The sequence below is a fragment of the Hyla sarda genome, chromosome 2 (genome assembly GCF_029499605.1).
Source record: "Hyla sarda isolate aHylSar1 chromosome 2, aHylSar1.hap1, whole genome shotgun sequence".
Taxonomy (NCBI): domain Eukaryota; kingdom Metazoa; phylum Chordata; class Amphibia; order Anura; family Hylidae; genus Hyla; species Hyla sarda.
This window is the reverse complement of record NC_079190.1, coordinates 104229338-104249009: the sequence shown is the minus strand read 5'-3', so window position 1 is coordinate 104249009 and position 19672 is coordinate 104229338. Positions and strand designations below refer to the sequence as shown.

At 39.8% G+C, this 19672-nt stretch overlaps 1 protein-coding gene and 1 long non-coding RNA gene across 10 annotated transcripts in view; one reads left to right on the top strand and one right to left on the bottom strand.

The window, feature by feature from the left end:
* The window catches only part of HDAC7 (histone deacetylase 7), a 449830-nt gene that overhangs the window by 88830 nt on the left and 341328 nt on the right, over positions 1–19672 (bottom strand). Inside the window, exon 1 of one of the 8 annotated variants that reach the window (XM_056562754.1) lies at positions 4040–4058. The exons of the other annotated variants lie outside the window; for them this stretch is intronic. The gene's annotated coding sequence lies outside the window, so the exon portion shown is untranslated. Of the gene's footprint in view, positions 1–4039; positions 4059–19672 lie in introns of those variants that run through there. 8 annotated transcript variants of the gene reach the window in all.
* Positions 148–13636, top strand: LOC130358860 (uncharacterized). Of its 2 annotated transcripts, none has more exons than XR_008889667.1 (3): positions 148–352; positions 3326–3383; positions 13373–13636. It is a non-coding gene; the product is annotated as an uncharacterized LOC130358860 (long non-coding RNA). The 2 variants fall into 2 exon arrangements; XR_008889668.1 differs by lacking the exon at positions 13373–13636 and adding an exon at positions 4080–4500.

Sequence of the window (19672 nt, the reverse complement as noted above, 5' to 3'; positions counted from 1 at the left end):
ACAGCGTGGGAGATTTATCAAATCCTGTCCAGGGGAAAAGTTGCTGAGTTGCCCATAGCAACCAATCAAATCACTTCTTTCATTTTCCAGAGGCCTTTTCAAAAATGAAAGAAGCGATCTGATTGGTTGCTATGGGCCACTCAGCAACTTTTACTCTTGACAGGGTGTGGTAAATCTCTCCCAGTATCACCATGGTACAAGAACCAATGTGCACAAATGCTTTTGTGATATAGTTTGATCATTGATTCCATACAACCTGGCAGTGAACAGCAGTGTGTGTCACTATAATACAAGATACAGTAGCACAATAAAGGGGTGAGGGCCACAGAGGGTGCTAAAATGGCACAAGGAGGTGAGAAAATGGCAAAGGGGGTAATGAAATGGAACAGGGGTACTAATAATTCAAAGGCCGTGTTCACACGTCTGGAATTTCTGCATTGGAATCCCGCCGGAGATTCCGGTGCAGCAGAGTCCCATTGTATGGGATTCTGCTGCTCTGTCACACTGCGGAATTTCCGTGCCAGATGAAACTCCATTTTCTGTGTCCGCACAGGAATGCGCCATCTCCCCTAGCCCTGGCATATTATGCTGGTGCCCGTAGTCTCCAGAATGCCTATACAGTGATTTTCCGTGCGGACATTCCGGATGTATGAACAAAGCCTAAAAGCTGTGACAAAATGTTTGAAGTAGTGGGTGGGATTAGACAGACATGTTGCGGGATCGGAGGGGGGCGGTAATGGTCAGAAATCCAGGAGTGGGATTTAAAAAGTTCTGCGCAGGGCTCTAGTACGGTGCACAAAGGATTTACAGTTCTGTCATATGCTTGGCCCAAAACTCTTCATAGATTCTATATATATGACAACATAGTAATGGAGGATAGATCACTGTATAACTTGTTCGCTCAGGTTGATCAGATATACAGAGCTTGTAAAGCAGGTTTTACGGCTTCATGCTAAAGTGGCACAGACTCTCTATTGCAATGGAGGATGGATCAAGATATAACTACCTATGTCTGTCATTCAGGAGTTCTATGGGTTCTGTATCAGTGGCCATACTTGTTCATGAAGCTTTGTCAGATACAGATGAATATAATTTCAATAACTGGCGATTTCATTTATGCTAGGTGTTCCTGATGGTTAAACATGGTGGAAGCTGCCATGTTGTCCATTAGTAATACCAAAGCGATCTTTAAAGTTAGAGGCAGTGATGTCACGTATGCCTCACTACAATGTCACTTCAGGGAACTGTCTCATTCATGAGGGAAATGGAGGTAAGATTGACATTTCATGAAGAGTAACCACTACACAAAAGCTAATAGATGGGATGAATATGTTTCTAGAGCACAGGACACAATTGTTTTTTATTTTGGGGAGGAGGGGGGAATCTTCTTTCGGCATCTTGAAATCTATTTATGTGTATCCTGTGGTGTTCCCCTCCCCTCCAGGCCAGCTCAGATTTCCTCTAGCAGTATCAATAGCAGAGAGGATCACACAGCTAACCAGTTTGGCCTTTACATTACTTCCTTTAACTATTTCAAAACTAAAAAGGCTAAAAAGACATTACAAAGAAGCATTTTCCTGACTGGTTTTAACTAGAAAATATAATGCATCTAATATCACATAAACTATAAAACATCATGTGCACTATAACCGCATTAAAATATATATATATATATATATGTACGGTATATCACATATACAGTACAGACCAAAAGTTTGGACGCACCTTCTCATACAGAGTTTTCTTTATTTTCATGACTATGAAAATTGTAGATTCACACTGAAGGCATCAAAACTATGAATTAACACATGTGGAATTATAGACATAACAAAAAACAACTAAAAATATGTCATATTCTACGTTCTTCAAAGTAGCCATCTTTTGCTTTGATTACTGCTTTGCACACTCTTGGCATTCTCTTGTTGAGCTTCAAGGGGTAGTCACCTGAAATGGTTTTCACTTCACAGGTGTGCTGGTGTGGAGGAGGAGGTGTGATGGTGTGGGGGGGGCTTTGCTGGTGACACTGTTGGGGATTTATTCATAATTGAAGGCATACTGAACCAGCATGGCTACCACAGCATCTTGCAGCGGCATGCTATTCCATCCGGTTTGCGTTTAGTTGGACCATCATTTATTTTTCAACAGGACAATGACCCCAAACACACCTCCAGGCTGTGTAAGGGCTATTTGACCAAGAAGGAGAGTGATGGGGTGCTGCGCCAGATGACCTGGCCTCCACAGTCACCAGACCTGAACCCAATCGAGATGGTTTGGGGTGAGCTGGACCGCAAAAAGGCAAAAAGGGCCTAAAAGTGCCAAGCATCTCTGGGAACACCTTCAAGACTGCTGGAAGACCATTTCAGGTGACTACCTCTTGAAGCTCATCAAGAGAATGCCAAGAGTGTGCAAAGCAGTAATCAAAGCAAAAGGTGGCTAGAACCTAGAATATGACATATTTTCACACTTTTTTTTGTAATTCCACATGTGTTAATTTATAGTTTTGATGCTTTCATTGTGAATCTGCAATTTTCATAGTCATGAAAATAAAGAAAACTCTGAATGAGAAGGTGTGTCCAAACTTTTGGTCTGTACTGTATGCAAAAATATGTTGTGTGTGTGTGGACAACAGAAACCAAAATCATATATGTCCTATTTTTAGGTTATGAATAGTAAAGGTCAAATTGAAACTCATATACAGAACTGATCATACATCTTGCAGCATATGTGACCTCCTCTGAGGCCTAACCTTCCTCTAGACCATGTGGTAGCAACTTATCCTGTCATCTGTCTAGCTTGAGGCAAATACCAAACATCATTCACAGTGGCCAGGATGGTGGCCACACCATGCTAAGAAAACAAGAGATAGAGCACTTAGGAAATAGGCTTTATGCCCAACTATATCTTGAGGTGATTCTTCATTTATATTAGAATACAATTTATAAGAGTGAGCACATAATCTACTCAAACTTCATACAATATTGGTTCTTCAAGTTTAGAAATTTAGAAAGTCATGTGTTCATTTCAACAAACTTTATTATTTCCAACAGCCGGACAGTCTGCACAATGTAACAGGAAACCATAACTTAGCCCCATGCCAAAGAGACTTTTATACAGAGGGATTATAAACTGGTATCCGACTTTCGACTCAAACTTAAAATTGTGGCAGACCTAGATTTTAAGACAGAGTCAAAAGTCTCATACACTTGGAAAATGACCCACTAGCTGACTACAATTGGGTCTGTGCGGGTCATATGAGTGAATGGTGTCAGTGCCTGTCTCTGCACAAATATGATTGCAACCAATTTTAATGGTATCTGTCCCACAGAGGCACTGATCATGATGTAAACCGGACCTAAGAATACTGAAGGAAGGTAAAGCATAAGGTAAGTCAAGAGAAACAGAAGAGGCCTAGGTTGTATAAGCTTTGGATAACATGAATATGGAAACTTAAGGCCTGAGAGGTCAGATCAAGGTACATTTCCTGACTCCTGTTACAGACCTGTCAAATTACACGTGAAGCTCTGCATCCGCAGCATTGCTGGATACACTAGGCAGAATGAAATGAAAAACACTAGGGTTCCTACTAGTGTAATCATTGCTAATGTGTGGTAGGAAAGTATAAGAAACATCAGCCTATCTACATGCCACCCTAATACTGCTACCTACATGCCACCCTACATGCTGCTCTGTGCACACTACTGTACTATGTATACACATTTAGTTTTAGGCATTATATACTCAACAAGAATGTTTCTTCCTTTTAAACCACAAATGTAATATGATTGACATCTGACTACTAACTAAAACCTGTGACCAATGTGTTTCATTTACAAAGTAGATACACCTCAAGCAAAAGAAACAAGATATCACTAGGCTAAAACATGTATACAGGACCATTCCATATTCACAAAAGGCAGCTAAACAGAAATATCTGTAGATAGTATCTCCTTAAAAAGCCAAGTGTAACAACAAAGTCATAACATATATTTCTAGAATCCACAGTTTATGCCCATCGTGTCATGAAAACCAAACAACCTACCTTACTGTGCTTTAAAAATATCTCCTGTTTCTGCAAATAGGTACATAAAATCCCAAAGATCCTTCAATATCATCATTCCTGCTAGTGACAGAGCAATTCCTTCTCCTCCCTTTTCATCTCAGAGTTTGGATGTTTTGGAAAGACGCTTTCCCATGCTTTCATTAAGGAAAGGTAACACCCACTAAAAATGGGACATTGCCTTAGGCTTCTCTAAGCGCCCTATGCAGGTCTAGCCCTTGCCACCTCTCTGGCTAGACAAACCCAGCAAGGAGAATCTATGTGGCCTGTGCATTGGATAGAAACAAGAAAGAAACATAGATGCATCGGTGAAGCAGGGACTTCCTGACTAACAAGCCCTGCAAGTTGCAAGTAGACACAGAGAGGAATAAAAAAAAGAGCAGAGCTCCTACCAATTTATGTAATATATTTTACTAATATAAATGTAAAAATAAAAGTTTGACTTCAGAACATAAAATGTGTATGTATAATGGATCAGGACAAAGCACCAGCATATTTGCATGTAGAAATTTCTATTGAGAAGCCTTACGTGCCAAACTAGACATTTGGAATAATATGGAAACCACACATCCAACGCTAACTTGATAGCATATACTAATTGTACTAATTAAGATATATGTCACTTTCGTGACTGTGACAATGAAATACATAAGGCCAACCATAACAAGGGTTCTTCAGATCTTACTTACAATAGTCAAGTTGTGCAAGAAAATGTTTCAATGGGTACTTTCACCTAGAACACGCTATTTCAGGTACGCATAGCCTATACAAGCACATGTCGAGCAATTAATATATACAATTTATTTCTATTATGTATGCGGAAAGTGACAACTGACTTCCACTAAGTCGAAAGTGAATGTCATAGACTTACAAATAGGTTCTCTCAAAAAAGGCCTTGAAAGCGCAAAATTAGAAATAAGAAAACCGTATCACACAGGTACTCCATTTAACAAACACAGACTGCAGTAGGAAGGATGCAGATAGTGATGTCTATCGACTTCATGTAACTTATTTACAACTAATTGTTAACATATTACACAGCTAGGTATGGTGAGAGAGCAACAGCAACAAAACCTGCTTAAAGGAAACCTGCAAATACCAAACTAGGCTCAGATATATATATATATATATATATATATATATATATATATATATGCATAGCACTTACTGGAGGGGGATCTGTAGGCTATATAGGCACTAAAATCAGAATCTGTAAGTCTGAAGAAACAAGAGACTCTACTGTTTTATGCCTGGTGGATGCTCCTGGTCAAGTCCACAGGGCAGGACATATAGAACATTTTCTTGATGTTCTTAGAATTCCTTTTTAATACACCACTTATGTACTAGATACTCTATGACACTCATCGCTCTTAGGCCATCAGTGTGAATATGCAGAAGTAAGGGGAAACATTGGAATGTACAAGGCTGGAAACCCTTGGATTGTTACTGTCAATATGTTATCTGGTTATCAATTCCCCTAAGTTTCTTACTCACAGTTATTCTGGGATATATTCAATTCTAGTAAAACAATGTGGGTGACTTCTGACATTTAGGTGTTTTTCGTTCATAGCTTTAGTTGTATGTGCGTGCCAAGAGAGGCAAATTCTGACAAGCCCTCAATGCTACTACTGCCACATAGCATTATAGGATGTATCACCATAAACACATAAAAGAAAGGTAGTGGAAATAGTGACAATAATCAGTCATTCATTTCTACTTGGTAAACGTATGGTAACTTGAGCACTCTTTCTGTGCATAGATTTCTGGACAGTCCATAAAAATACGGGACTTTTTTCTGTGATTTTTTGAGGCATGTAGCAGCTCAAAGTTATTCTATCATCATCATTTTACAGATCACAGTAAATGCTCAGTCAAAAGCTTTCCCAATCAACACATGCACATACATGCTTGGCTCAATAGAGGGAAGAAGGCTTCTGCCAGACACTTCTGGTGACAGCTTACCTCCCCAAAAACAAAAGGATCAGACAGGCTGAAATCCAACATGTCCGACCCTTCTCTCAGACGTCTGCTATCAGGGTGTCAGAAGGCCACCATACACGTTAGGTGGTCAGCAAATCCTGGCAAAAAACACAGGTTTGGCCAACTTTACATAATGTGCATAGCCAGCTTCTGAGTGTCTTACTATAGCAGTCATTAAGAATCAATGGCCTATCCTTAGCTGTGTGTAGGGGCTGCAATACCCATCTAAGCACTGCAGCCCGTTTACTGTTTTGTTTTATACTGCACAATTCCATCACATTCATAGTGGCTATCCATAGTATTAAAGCTTCATCCCATAAGTGATACCATGAACAGCTGTGATAGCCTTGTGCAGTACAGAAGAGTGGTAGGTGGTACATTCTATGGCAACCTTAAAGGAGTATTCCGGGCAAAAACATTTTATCCCCTATCGAAAGAATATGGGATAAGATGTCTGATCACAGGGGGCCCGCCACTGGGACCCCAGCGATCTCCCTGCAGTAGCCCGCATTCTATGCGTAGCTGCGTCTGCAGTTTCGGAGACCGACAGGCTTCCGAGACAGGGATGTGACGTCACGCCACCCCCCGTCCATTCATGTCTATGGGAGAGGGCGTTGTGGCCATTATGCCCCCTCCCATATAAATGAATGGAGGGGCGTGGTGTGGTGTGACGTCACGTCCCCGTCTCGGAAGCCCGGCGGTTTCCGAAACTGCAGACACAGCTACGCATAGAATGCAGGCTGCTGCAGGGAGATCAGATATCTTATCCCTATCCTTTCGATAGGGGATAAGATGTTTTTGCCCGGAATACCCCTTTAAACAGCTGACTGGTATAGTTGCTATCCTAAAGAGATAGTCCAGTTCTAAATAACTAGTAGGGGGGTTTAACAGGTTAGTAACATTTTTACCTTAGAATATTTACTTTCATTAGTTTATTTTTTCAACTCTATGATTAGAGGCGGTATTTGCCATTAGGCCTGTGCCTATGGCAGCAGTGTTGAGTGGGGCAGCAATTCAGTAAGAAAAATAAAGATAAACGCTTTTGATTTAGCTACTGCCCTCAAGCTGTGGCCTGGGGATAAATTATATATATTTTCCTCCTTTGGTTGAAGCCCCACCGGTCAGAATTACTTTGAATGTTACCTACAGATTTGAAGCTGTGGCATGCAGATTTGTTGTGACTGATTTATGTTCTGGGTATATGGGTCAGATCCACTGTGAATATGCAACAAAATTAACATGTAACGCATGCATATTTGGACAGATCTGCATAAAAAGTTTTAGATGCTTGTGTAAGCAACTTAATGGGGTGTATTCAGTCCAAGTGCCAAGGGCAGAGCGGGCTGTAAATTTGGCTCTGTCTAGGATGGGCGTTAAAAAGTACACTTCATTAATTTCTTTGAGTTTCTTCAGACTCCCCTATATCCAGATCTTCCCCTTTTATTTTCAAAAATCACAGGATAAGCTGAACCTGTCATCCACTCCACACACCCATCATCATCATTACTGCCATGCTTCAAGCCTTTTATACAGTTTAGTTCCCACAGAAATCTTCGAAGAGGTGGAGACAACACCAGGTTAATTTAGGCTTCTGACACATATTGCTCTCCGCAGCGATATTTTTGGTAGCTATATGCTCATGGGTTGGTATACTTAATATCATATACATGAATAGACTTGTTTTGTTGATATCAAACAACTGAATAAGTAAAGCTGTGTAAAGCTTCCTAATATGCAAATACCCTATATAGCTAAAAATATAACATTCTAACAATTGTTGGAAGACAAAATACTGCTTACTCCATGGGATGAATAAACAGAGAAGAGTATGGGCAATATACAAAAAGCCAGCTAGTCCATGGCACCGTATTTGCCCTTTCATTAAAGTCTTAGCAAGAGTGGCTTTTGTAGCACCCCCTGGCAACCATAACCTGGGACACATGTCCCACCAACACAACATTCCAAATATACACTTACCTTTCATAAAGATGCAGGATCAAAAAGTGCCAAAGAACTTAGTCTTTCCCTTGCAACTTCCTATCTGTTGTAGAAGAAAAGGCTCATAAGATGTTCTGAATGCTTGTTCCCCTTCCTTGTTTTCCACTATGTTCTATGAGGTAAGTGTGCTTTGTGTAGGTTTTTAAATGAGCTAGAGACCAACTCTTCATGAGCCCCCTACCAGTCATAAATCTCTACACATGTCGTTCTGCCAAATATTCATATGCCTGAATGCTAACCATCCACTTATCAATGGGCTTGTACATTATGCATTTTATTAATATACCGCCACTAAAATGACCTTCACCCATGTACAGGTCGAAGCTAGGGTAACGTCAATGAATATACTGGAATCACTGGACTAACTAGAAAAATCAATGATAACACTCAATAATGATAACCAGGGTCTAAAAATAAACTGAAATAAAAATAAATAATAATTTCATGCACAATAAACTAGACCATGCTTCATTTATTTCCATAATGGGAACATCTGGTGAAAAGGATTATTGATGTACTATTGTATATACACTGTAAGCATGTCTGAATGGAAAAAAGAAGGGGGAATCTCTGAAAGGCTCTCAACCAATAACATATATAAATGACCTTCCGGAATCATTATTAGAGTAGGAGCGGCTGTTCTGTGGGATTGACCCACTAGGAAAAGGCATAACATAAAGCTTGTTGGCCTGGTGTAAGATCTATAACACACAAACATCACACATTATTTAGGGCACCTTTATTTTCTTATATGACACAGGAGCCATGGGCCCCCAAAGCACCAAGACTGCAACCCCAATAGCTACACATCTACTGGAAAAATGTAAGAACCCTATATGTTGTCCAAAGGTTATTCTTAGCACTTGCATGCCAATACACAATAACTATATTACTTTTTTTTAATCAAGTAAAAATAACAAAATCATCTTGAAATCACTCCTTAGAGTTTATATTTTTAACTAGTTTTAAACAAAACAAATCAAAGGGAATGTGTAAAAATGACTTATTGCTTAAATCCAGTTTTTTATGTTATACATATTTTTAAATAATTTTGGGTGATTTATTTTTCATTGTTCTATCTATATTATAGATTAATCATATCATCCGGCCACTAAGCCTAATAATAAGTTGAAACTTTCTGTTCTGTAGAGAAAGCTTTTAAGTGATGTCCTCCTATCGTCACAGGTAGGATTGGGCGATGCACAATAGGTGATGGACACAGCTAACCTCCTCCTCCATCCTGCACTGTGACCTCTGCACAGGTCACAGAGCATGGCTAGAAAACTTCCCCACAGAAGCCAATAAGTCAGCTTCAGTGTACTGTTTCCTATGTCCATGAATCTGTTGTACAGCATATCTCTAAATGCTGTGAAGACAGCTCATATAAGATGGTTGCCCCCATAAGTATGTACTAAAAATGAAATAAAAGCATTTACAGTCAGAACATAGAAACACATTAGATAAATAACAACATGTTTTAGTAGCTGGCTTTAATCAGTAAAAATTCTAGGCAATACATCCTTTTACGTAATTATCGATAAGAATGTTATTATACAAGAAAAAGAGATGTTTCTATTCCCTGATTATTTCCCCAACACTCTTTATGACTGAACGGGTTAAGTATCTTGGCTTAGATACTAGCAATCTAAGTGGACAGACCTGCTTGGCAGCATAGAGACATATGGCAAAGAAAAACATGAAGGGGGACTATGAAAAAAATCCATTCAGATAGGCAAACACGCATTCTGGAGCTTTTAGAAGTTATTGCTTAAGGATCATGACTGCTTTGTTTAAATACACAAGATCAGTTTCCTTCTTAATGCACTTGGCAGCTCATCGGCGAAACCTATCAGAGGCGCAGTTGGCAATCTGACCCGGTGCCAATAGGAGATTTTGTGGCTTTCTTTGGGAAGTAATGTTGTCTGCTTATTACAGCACAGCTCTTTAAATCACTGCGCTGTGGGCGTAAGTCCCTAAGTCCTGCCAGCACTCCATGTGGCTGAGGACAAATCACTTTGGGGGCTGAATATCAAGTTATTTGTTTCAATGCAACTTGACATTTATTTGATATCCCCTACTCAGCTCTGTGCGTCAAGTATAATAAACGTTTTTGAGGCGAGCTATGTCAGTGCCAGCTACAGCTCAGGAACTGTCAAGTCTGAATGGCTGGGTAAAAGAAAGCAATATAACCCAATGAGAGGAAGCATATCTACGCTGTGTCAGGATTAAGTTCCTAATGCAAAGTGTAGTCATTCAATAAAAGCAACCAGTAAGTGACATTTTAATATAGAGGTGAATGTGAAATGTCTGAAGTTTATGCTTAAGTGAGACACTGCTGTATACAGCTCAGTCAGGCCTTGCTCCTTTTATACACAGTCAAATTGTCATGTCAAAAAAGTACCTACAGTAACCAACAACGAAAGACTGGAGAACCATGATGACTTGTACATCAAGCTATAAACCAATATAATAGATGCCCCAGCAAGGCCAGATGCTCCTGGTGCCCCACATCTAGAAATCCCCAGTCCACATTGAGTGGGTGGGATTACAGTCTGAGCAGACAGGAGAAGAAGAGGATGACTGCCCACCCAGGCGACTCCTTACAGGCTGGCAGGGGACACCTTTCAAAGTTCAAATCTTTGGAACATCTTCCTGGCATGGTAAGGAAGACTATTTTCCCACATATAATGCATTGCCACACATTTTATATATTAAAATCTGATGTCAGTTTCAACTTTAAATAGTATATAGAAAAGTTATGGAGTGCACACAACAGAACAGCGTGTTTCATGCTGGCAAGAATTGAATCGGCTTAGTTGTATTCCAGGTACAATTTATAACTTAGAAATGGTGAAATGTGGTAACTGAGGTAGCAGAGAATGTGAGATAAGTATATTAAAGGGAAGGTGTTCTGTAAATAACAGCTGTACTATAGACATCCAAAACATGGCCCAACTCATGTTCACTGTCTACAGACTAGACAACACGTTTGTCAAGACCACACAAATAGTATGTATAGGTAATTGTGTTGCAGATTTAAAAACTAGGTAACTTATGTTTATGGGCTAGAAGAAGGCACTACTGATCCCCATTGATACAATGTAGGATATATATATACACAGAAAGCCTAAGCAGGCTAAGTAAACCTTGTACCAATAAAATAGTTATGCTTACTCACAAAGCTGGCCAGGTAGCAGGTAGCCAAAACATCCAAACATGAAGAACTTTTAATGTTTCTATTTCCTGCAAAAACTAAGAACAGTTCTAGATCTTCTAAAAAAAAAACAAAAAAAAAAAAAACACAATACTCTAGGATCTAGTTTATAATATTATTGCAAGGTGAGACTTATGGCCATGTGGGGGCACTTTTTTGATTCTCTAGCACAACCATATAGGCATTATCAGAAGGACATGGCACAAGAAGAGGCTGTTGTAATGGCCTTCAGCCAAGATGGAGACTCAGGAGGAATCCAGAGGAATTCTACAGAAATAGATCTACCGCAATATTTATTATTGTCATGTATAGAGCAGACGCTATTAGGTCATTGGAAAATAGTTCCAAGTGATTTCCACTTGTTAGCAGACTTCTGTTTTGGAAGGAAAACGCAGCCATGTTTGATAAGTAAACCTCATACGAGAAAACGTGGAAACCCATTTTCTGCGTTCTCACGTGATCAGAGAAGAGTGAATCATATATTCTGTAAAATGCTGTATAAACAGGGAACTGATACCGCCTGTCACACTGTTTATACAAAACTTTACAAGGAATTCTACCTTTTAACTAAATGTGGAATAACTACAGAAAAATATGTGACTTAACGTGCAGACAAAAACATGTTTACGAGCTGCTGTCTTACTCCTCAAAAACTCCATATAAACAATCATTTTATCCTAATTTTATTTGCTAACATGTATTGGAATCAATTTATCACTATTCTTTGGACTCTAGCCATTGAAAGCCGGACACAAGTGAAACCTACTTATTACCCAATATATACTGACCACAACACTAAACAAGGACATGAAGGGAATTTGTTGGTTTTCTTGTGAATGACCTGACAAGGAGTGGCAAATATTAGGCAACAAGTGAACAGTCAGTTCTATTGTGGGGTCTTCATGGTATACATTAGTTTGCATCTCCCAAGAAAGGGCAACCAGTGATCTGGCACCAGGGTCATGGACACCAACCACCAAGGCTCATTGGTGTGTGTGGAAAGTGAAGGCTAGACTGACTGGTCCAATCCCACAGAAGAGCTTCTATAGGAGAAATTGCTGAAAAGGTTAATGCTGGTTAGGAAATATGGGTGTCAGAATACACGGTGCAGACTAGTCACAGACTTCATGACGTCCTCCACCAAAATCGACCACAATCCAAATGTGAACATCAGAACTGGATCATCAATCAAAGAAGAAGGCCTGGCCCGATGTATCACATTTTCTTCATATCATGAGGATGACTAAACATGTGTTACCTATCTTGGACAGAAATGGCATCATGATGCAGTATGGGAAAAAGGCAAACTTGTGGCAGTGTTGTGATGCTCTGGGCAATGTTCTGCTGGGTAACCTTGGGTGCTAACATTATTGAGGATGTTACTCTAACATGTACCACCTACATAAGAATTGTTGCAGAATAAATACTTCATGGCAACAATATTGCTAATAACAGTAACCTCTTTTAGTGGGATAAGTGCACTGCCACACTGCAAACACTGTTCAGGAATAGTTTGAGGAACATGACAAAGGGTTCATGTTGTTGACTTTTCCCTGAAATTAAACAGATTCCAATCTGATCACGCATTAATCACCTTTAGAGGTGTTCTATAGTTGTCAGGTATAAAACAATGGGATTTATGCACAAGAAGCATAAGCAGAAAATGCATTTTATTTTCCTCATGACACAGTCCTCCTACAAGCAATCTCTTACATACCTTCTTCTACAGCCAACCAAAACTATTATACCAGGTTTATTAAAATCAATGGCACCCCTATCTTTTGGTGAAATGGTTCAGGAAAATTGCCCAAACTCACCATATAAAGTAGCTTATGGCTCAGAGCTTGGAATAAATACAATAATACAGCCACTGTATACTGTACTGTGACAAGTTGAGGACTTAGTACCCTGACCAGTTTTATTCTCTACACTGACCATCACTCCTGGTTTATCTGCGGCATCATTATAAAGCCGCTGTGAGCAACCTGGTTTGTTTGGGGCTGGACTCCTGCAGTGCCCCCTTTCTCTTTTCCTTCTTTTCTCTACGTCCCTTCTCTGCCATCTTTGTTATCCCTCTTGTGTTAATGAATTCCACTAAAATTTACCATATTTGTTATTTTCAGGAAATATTAGAAAACCTGAACATGTGTTATGACCTCAATTTGGTTCCCTTACTCCTACCCGGTTGACTGCCGTATAATTATGTATCACCTAAGGAATAACAGAGCCCATGAGATTTACATGATTGTATAGTGGAGAATCTCTACAAATCTGATGTTATACTTATTGCTGCATGTCCCTTGTGTGGGATCTCTCACTATTTTATTGTTTTTTTTTCCTATATTGGATAAAGTGTGTTTATTGTTTATACTTCTGTATTTGAAGTTAAAAACCTAATAAAATTTGAATATAAAATAAATATTTATGTTTCTGAAAAGTCACAATGTTATTTAATTTACTGTTGCATGGACCGCATCATCATATTGTGCTGTGCAGAGATTGGCACCAGTCACAGTAGTCCCTTTGTCCACTGGGCTCACAATCTAATTTCAAGAGTACCTGTCACGTCCCACAAAAAGTAACATTACCCAGTACCTAATCCTGATCATGTACATATCATTTTTATGTGTCTACCTATATTTCTCTAACAAACAACTCCCCAGTACAGGTCACCTGTCTAACCCAGGAAGAAGTACAGTGCCGCCTACAAAAAAATCAAAATAGACAAATCGCCAGGTCCAGATGGCATTCACCCCTGTGTTCTAAAGGAATTAAGTAATGTAATAGACTGACCCCTATTTTTAATATTCAGGGACTCTATAGCAACAAGGACTGTTGCCCAGGACTGGCGCAGGGCAAATGTGGTGCCAATCATTAAAAAGGGGGTCAAAAGGTGACCCCAGGAATTATAGGCCTGTTAGTTTAACCTCCGTTGTATGTAAATTGTTTGAGGGTTTTCTAAGGGATGCTATTATGGAGTATCTTGATAAAAATAAATGTATGACTCCATATCAGCATGGCTTTATGATGGATCGGTCCTGTCAAACTAACCTGATCAGCCTTTATGAGGAGGAGAGCTCCAGAGGGCAATCGCTGTATGCCTTATATCTGGATTTTTCCAAAGCATTTGCTACGGTGCCACATAAAAGTTTGGTGCATAAAATGAGAAGCATTGGGCTGGGGGAAAATGTGTGTAAGTGGGTAAGTAACTGGCTCAGTGATAGGAAACAGAGGGTGGGGTATTAATGGTACTTTTTCTGATTGGGTGACTGTTACTAGTGGGGTACCACAGGGGTCCGTCTTGGGTCCTGTTCAATTTAATATATTTATTAATTACCTTGTACAGGGGTTGAATAGTAAAGTAGAAATCTTTGCAGATGATACTAAACTCTGTAAAGTGGTAAACACAATAGAGGACAGTGCTCTGTTACAAATAGATCCGGATAGGTTGGAGGTTTGGGCTGGGAAGTGGCACATTAGGTTCAACACTGATAAATGTAAGTTATTGCACATGGGGAAGAAAAATCCGGTCTGGGATTATGTATTAAATGGGAGCACACTTGGGATAACTGACGTGGATAAGGACTTGGGAGTCTTAGTTAACAGTAAATTTAGCTGTAGTGACCAGTGTCGGGCAGCTGCTGCCAAGGCATATAAAATCATGGGGTGCATCAATAGGGGCATAGATGCCCACGACAAGGAAATAATTCTACCCCTGTACAAATCACTAGTCAGACCACACATAGAATACTGTGTACATTACTGGGCACCAGTGTACAAGAAAGATAAAGTTGAGCTGGAGAGGGTTCAAAGACGGGCAACCAGAGTAATATGGGGAATTGGAGGACTACAGTACCCTGAAAGATTATCAGAATTAGGGTTATTAAGTTTAGAAAACAGAAGGCTTAGGGGCGACCTAATAACTATGTATAACTATATCAGGGGACCATACAGAGATCTTTCCCATGATCTATTTATACCCAGGACTGTATCTATAAACAAGGGGGCATCCTCTATGTCTAGAGGAAAGAAGGTTTCTACACCAGCACAGATGGGGGTTCTTTACTGTAAGAGCAGTGAGACTGTGGAATTCTCTGTTTGAGGAGGTGGTCATGGTTAACTCGGTAAAAGAATTTAAACGGGGTCTGGATTCATTTTTGGAGAATGATAACATTACAGGTTATGGATTCTAGATCTATAGATTAAAGGTTATGCATTCTAGAAGGTTGATCCAGGGATCTACTCTGATTGTCATATTTGGAGTCGGGAAGGAATTTTTACCTCTAGTATGAGTTTTTTTTTGCCTTCCTCTGGATTAACTCAGTAGGGACTCATTAGGTTTATAGGTTGAACATGATGGACTTTGGTCTTTTGTCAACCTTATGAACGATCTGTTGCTTCCATGATTTGTGATCATGTGCTTTGGAGGCGGCCTGTCCTTCACTCTGCATGACTCATCTTCCTCCCTGAGTCTGCTGTGCTGTGCTGGGTCTTTTCACCCAATCACTGCAGGCTGGACTTTGTCCATGCCTGTGCTTCTGCTGGGACAAAGATAATGCTGCCACAGGACAGGATTATGTTCTGTATAGTATGGGGACCCCTAGTGGAGTTTTTCCTAAGCCATGGAAGTACAGTTTTCTGATGAAGAATATTTTTGCCACCAAGACGTACAACATATAAAACGTTTTTGAATCTGACAGTGCCAATTTAACCACATCCGATTCACATAGTTAATGAAGAACACTAGTTTGGACACCAGTGCTGCCCACAAAGTAACATAACATGAGCTTGAAACATACGTGAACTGATATTTACAATATGATTGATAAATATATATATGTGTGTGTATATATATATATATATATATATATATATATTATATACACAGAGTGTGTGTGTGTATATATATATATATATATATATATATATATATATATATCAACAGGAAATTCACAGAAACCTGTAGTTGTATGACGAAAGCTGAAGGAAAACTTCCACCTGAACAATTGATCATTTGGTTGTCGTGCATACATGAGCTGTTTCTCTACAGAGGTAAAAGTACACATTAATATCAGGAAGGACAGACTCATTACCGGTTGATTACCGTATATATAGAATAACACCTTGTAAACTTTCTTTGGCACATATGACCTATTGGAAAAGCCAATATTTCTTACTACATTACACATAAAAACAAAGCAAAGTGCTCGGCAGAAGTAAAGGCAAAAAATAGCTTTTATGTGGTTTTATGTTTTCAGCCATGCTTCTTGATAAATATGCACAAACATTTATAAAAGGAGGCTTTGTTATCTGTATACACAGAATATGGCGCTACATGCAAACATTATCCTGATAAAGGCACTTGTAATCTAGAAGGATACAGACTATAGCCACTATTTTCCAGCCTGATAAAATACCTTATCATCAAAGAATTAGGGCTAGTCTGAAATGAAGCAAAACTCTTCCTTCATATATACATCCTTCATGTTTGGTGTATACAATGGGAAAGATCCTGCTGTAGCTTCAAAATGTATCCATGGTTGGACACAGAAGAGCACTGGACAGGGGAATCCAGCAAGCTGCGTCCAGTGCCCTACGGTATGTCCAACCATCCGGCGTCAAAATTGAGATGCTGGATGATTGTGAACTGTCCCATTCAAATTAATGTGATCAGTTCTAGCATCAGTTTCCCTCCGGTGAACAACGGACGCCTGATATATGTGAACCCAGCCTAAGGGTGCATTCACACCACGTTTTCACCCTCCGGTTCCCGCATACGGTTGTGGAGAGGGTGGGGGGAGGGGGGGGGGCATAGGAACCGCACGCACCCGTATGCGGGAACCGAAGGCAATGATTTCCTATGGACCCGTATCAGCCGACCAGAGTGCAACGCAGCCTCCGGTCGGCTCTGTTTAGGCCCGTATGCGGTTCCCCGCCCGGACCTAAAACCGTAGTCAACTACGGTTTTAGGTCCGGGTGGGGAACCGCATGCGGGCGAAAACGGAGCCGACCGGAGGCTGCGTTGCACTCCGGTCGGCTGATACGGGTCCATAGGAAATAATTGCCTCCGGTTCCCGCATACGGGTGCGTGCGGTTCCTACGCCTCCCCCCACAGTCTCCGCAACCGTATGCGGGAACCGGTGGGTGAAAACGTGGTGTGAACCCAGCCTAAGCCAGCACCAGAGCCGCCTGGCAGCGGCTTACCCCTTCACATAAAGTAAACATGAACATTTGGTCATTCATGCCTATGGGAAGTCGGTAAGGATAGCTGTTGGCCAAACAAACATTCGGCCAATAGATACTAAAAATATATGGCCATCTTTACTAACCTTGCCAATGACCAAAGTACAGCATATATGTGAATAAACCGAACGCGAATATACATATTTTAATGTTTAAAAAAACGATTACATTTAATTTTCTTTTACACATGTCACCCCCCTAAGAATTTAGAAGAATTTAAGGTATTTTACATTACTGAGATTAATAAGCACTTTTGCATACAGCGCGAATCTATGCATCAGATTCATGTTTGGCCCACAGCTATATTAGGCTATATTATATGGCTGGTATAGTGCACCTACAAAATACCCCTATCTTTAGGACTGCAAGGTGGGATGCATATTTCTTCCACCTACAATCTGAAATAGTCATTTACTGTAGGAGATGCCAAGAGCCTGGGGCTCCCCACATTGGCTCCCCACTGCCTATTAAATGTAGCCCCATGCGTTTCTGGTAAATATATGGGGGAGGGGGCACACCTAGATCCCACTGGTTTAATAGTTTGACACAAAATTTTCATATCTTACGTGTTTCCATCCCGTGACATGCAGTTTCAACAATTACAATAAGATACATTTCCTCAATCTATATACAATATAATCATTATTAGAATGCTTGTCTAAAACACACTAAATGTATACATAAAAGATATTGCTTTGATCAGAACAATTTCTCCAATGCAAACTACTCCTATCACTGCACAAAGCAATACGACTGCATTTGTCCATCTGGAATTATTTGGGAAACTAAAATCATAAAAACCAACTGTTTCCAAAAAATACAAAGAATTTAGAACGTCCAGCAAGTTTCCGACTGATACATCAGATTTTATTGGAAACAATTATTTTGTCACTATAAATTTATAGTTCATTTCTCAGCAGAATAACAGGTGCATTCCTGGTGACCTTTACTTTAGATCTATTGGACTTTCCCTGTAAATCTGGCAAACATATAAAGAAAAATGTTCTGAATATTTTTAGATTGAAAAAGTGATCATTTTCAAATCGTCTTATTGGACTAGAAATCACGTATGGATAGAATATCATATATCTGTCCTTTCCTAACAGTTCCAGTCCAGTATTTTACTAGACTTTTATAATGCTTTATGTTTCCACTAAGATGAATTTACAGTGAATATCATCTAGTCCTGTCTGCTTGGTCAACCAGAGAGTAGATATGTAAGTTGTAGCAAATGCTGAAAGGGTTAACCGTGAGGAGGCGGCTTTGCTTCCCTAATGAAAATCTGCAGGGTGTTTTCTTTTTTCAGAAGAAAGGAGAACATGCCCTGCTTTTTTTTATTGTTATGACGTATACAAGCCTCAGACTGGGAGATATAAAAGGCAATGCAAACGTCAATGACGAGCCGCAGCGTGTGTTCCTGGCTGGGATGCCGGCAAGCTCTGACTGGCAGTACTAACTCTCCCAGCTTATACCACAGAGAAGAAGCGCTGACTGTCATTTAAAAATGTGATCAAATCATTTAGGAAGAAAAATGTGCACAAAGTTTTTGATTTTGTAAACTAGAATAAGATAGATGAAATCTGATACATTGTGGCTGAGAAAGTCATCGCAATAAAGCGCAGTAACATATAAAGCTATCCCATACATTTCTCAGCATGTACAGTATCACGTGTGTACAAACTGTCGCTTCAAACAAACCTGTCAGAGCAAAATACACAAAGTAATACAATCTGACACATAATAACTGATATGGGTAAAAGTTAAATGTTGCAACCCAACCATGTGCACTTTCACTCCATACAGCAATGATCCCAACCTGCGGCGCTCCAGCTGTTGCAAAACTGCAACTCCCATTATGCCCAGACAGCCGCAGAAAGTTGCAGTTTTGCAACAGCTGGAGCGCAACAGGTTGGGATCATTGCTGTACAGATCAAATAATGTCCAACCAGATTTACATGGGGCAACCAATAAAATAATTTTCCTACAGAACCCAACTTCTCATAAAAGGTTCAGGTAAAGCAGTCTATAATGCCTTATTCACACACTCTATATGTGGATTACATTTTTTTTTAAATTGCAATTACATTTTTATGATTGCAAGTCATGTGATTCTTTGATTATGTGATTTATGGAACCATTTTACATATTGAAAGGGTACAGTGAGGGTATGTTGACACTAC